Raw genomic sequence first — 2,995 nt, 5'->3', positions numbered from 1 at the left:
GGGAGGTCACGGGGCTGGTTTTTAATAGGGATGCAAAATAAAAGCCAACCCAGAAGCCAAGGCTGGTTGAAAGGTGAGGTGGGGGGGCCCTCACTGCTGCTCCCCCCCAAGCCAAGGCACTCGGGGGGGTCAGGCATGGAGGTGGGGACTTCCCAGCCAACCCCAGATTTGCTTCCCCGCTGATAGTGACTGAGCCTGGTTTTGGTTGTGAGGAGGGAGAGGAAAGGTTTGTACTGAAAAATAAGATCCCCACCTGGAGAATAGGAACCTCCCAGGTTAATGTGGGAGCTTTGCCTAAGGATGAAATGACCCTGCATGGAACACCCGTGGCCCAGCACCTGCAGGGCACAGGGAGAACGTGAGCTCATCGAAAACACACCTCACTGGCCCCAGGCTTTGGCAGCAACGGGTGGAGCTCAAGAGCCCCCTGATGTGCCCCAAAAAGGGTATCTAACAGTCTTGCTCCAAGTGATCACTCTCCAGTCTTGCACTGGAGTGAAGTCAAGGACTGAACAGGTCTTTTCCCACCTGCATGGGCCTAATCCTGACCCAGGCAGCAGCTGATGTGTGCAAGATGCCTCCTCCAGCTGGGCAAGGGCTGAGCAGTTGCTTTGATAGGAGCTGGAGGCACCAGCTGCTGGCACTTGATGGTGCAGGCTGGTGGGCTGAGTTTCACAGGTGCTGATGCTGAATGACAGCCCAGCCCAGCAGCAAAGTGGCATCACTTGTCACCCCATGCCTGTCCCTTTTAGAAGCCCCTTGACCTTGCACGTTGCCATGCCAAGGGCAGCCGTGTCTGGCAGTTACTGCCACCCAACCCTCCCTGCACACCCAGTTCAGGCCATGGCTCCTGGCCCCACTGCCCCTCTCCACTTGTTTTACTGTGGGAGATGGGGAAGGAAGAACTGCAAGGCCAGAGAGAGCAGCTGTACTAGTGTTAGTGGAGTCCTGGAGCCATTCTGGGACTAACCCTGGGCCCAGGGCTCTGCAGGGAGGCAAGGGAGCACTGGGGAACACAGCCAAGAGGTTTAGAGCTCTCTCCAGATTCCTTTTTTGCCCAGAGCCAGGGCACCAGGTGATGGCACAAAGACCTGGCTGCACCTAACCAAGTCCAGAGGAACAGGAGACCTTTTCCCCCAAGCACACCTGCCCTGCTTTGAGCAGCAGCCCCTGGGTCACTGCCCAGCCATGGGATGGGTCAGCATCCCAGCATGAGTGGTGGAGGGGCTGGGGTTTGCCCCTCCATACAGGCTCCCATGGATCCTGAGAAGGATCCTACTGCTAGAGCCAGCAGAAGAAAGGGGGAAACCCCACAGAGAGATTTTCTGGGAGTGGGCACCCACTGCTGACCAACCCCCCTGGCAGTGCCAGGGCTGGGGGACAGAGGAACCTCTTGGCACAGAAGCATAACACCAGGAACAGGTAAAATAACCAAACAAGCCTATTTCCCTTGGGATGATTAAAAGCACAGATGAGCAAAGCAGGAGGTTCTGGCTGGCTGCTCCAGGGAAGGGAGGTGAGCCTGGGTTCCTGCTGCCCCCTCCAGCAGTGTCCCTGCAGCAGGGGGGTGTCCCCATGGCTGCCCTGGGGATCCCATGGGCTCACTGCCTGCCCAGCCAACATCCAGGAGAGGAGCTGGTGTTCCCAGAAAGCTGCCAGCTCCTGAGGGCAGTAGGGGAGTGAGGCCAGAGGAAATCTCAGAGGGGAACCCCTCTCTGCCCCTTCAATAGGTAACATTGCCCTGAAGATTCGGGCTTCACACCTAAAAGACATTTTGGGAAACACTGGGTGGCAAGGATGCCAAAGCTTCCTAGCACACCTGATGTGTCATCCCTAATCAGTCCCCAAAACATCCTGTAAATCCAAGCACACGTGTGCAGGAGGCAGCAGGGCTGCTCCTCCTCCCTTCTGGATAATCAAAGGAGAAACTGAGGCAGAAATCAAGCAGACTCACCCACAGCTCCAGGAGAAGTTGGTGTTGGAGGCAGGATGAGTTCTGGGAGCCATATCTCATTTTTTGGGGGGAGCCCTTTGGCAGGCATTGGCAGGGGTACTGCCCCCCATGGAGGGACCCACCTCCTGCAGGGGCTGATTTCTACCAGGCACTTTACTTGAAGGAACCCAGTTTCACCAGGAGGGCAGGAATATGCTGTATGTAACAAGGTATTTCATTTTGAACAGACCAGGGACCTTCCTTCATGCCATGGAATCCCTCCTCCTATGTCCAGTTCATCTTTTTCTCCCTCCTGAACCCCAAGAAGGGCAGAGCTGCCCCAGCCCCACATCTCCACACCATCCTGCTGCTGGACAGACAGACCTACACATGCCAGCTCCCAGGGTGCTGGCACAACACCTGCCACCCTTACCTGTCCTCACCCACATCCCTGCTGCCAGCAGGAGCTGAGGGGAGGCAGGTGGGCTCACCAGGCCCCTGCACCTGGCACAGGGATCCCACCTACACATTGTGCTCAGAGCCACGAGGGGAAACAGCCCAAAGGCACCTTCCCTGCCCTCCCATGCTGAGGGAGCACATCTCTCCCGTCCTCTCCATCCCCAGGAGGGTTTGCAACAGCCAGCCAAGGAGAGGGACTGTGGGTGACAGGAGAGGTGAGGGTGATGGAGAGCCCAGAGGGGCTCTGGGAGCAGCCATTGTCCTTGCCACCCAGCCAGGGGAGCAGAGAAAGTGCAAAGCAAAAGTGGCTTTGGTGCCAGCCAGTTGTGCCCATGACCCTGGCACACCCAAAAGCAAGGAGCTGGGCTGACCCGGGGGCTTGGTGTGGAAAACAAGGGTCGTGTTGCTCATCAGTGGATGGGGCTACATGTCACTGCTGTGCAGCAGAGCTTGGGGCTCTGGGGTGGTGCAAGAGAGGTGCAGGACGTGGGAGGTGGTGATGGACAGGCCAGGGCAGTAAGATGGAGCCAACAACCAACAGTCTCCCCTTGCACTCTGCATCCCCTTCCAGCACCCCCTGCAACTGCCTCACCCCCACCCACC

This window comes from Chaetura pelagica, unplaced genomic scaffold (genome assembly GCF_000747805.2).
Source record: "Chaetura pelagica isolate M959 unplaced genomic scaffold, ChaPel_1.0 scaffold704, whole genome shotgun sequence".
Classification (NCBI taxonomy): Eukaryota; Metazoa; Chordata; class Aves; order Apodiformes; family Apodidae; genus Chaetura; species Chaetura pelagica.
Note: the sequence above shows the minus strand (reverse complement) of the source record.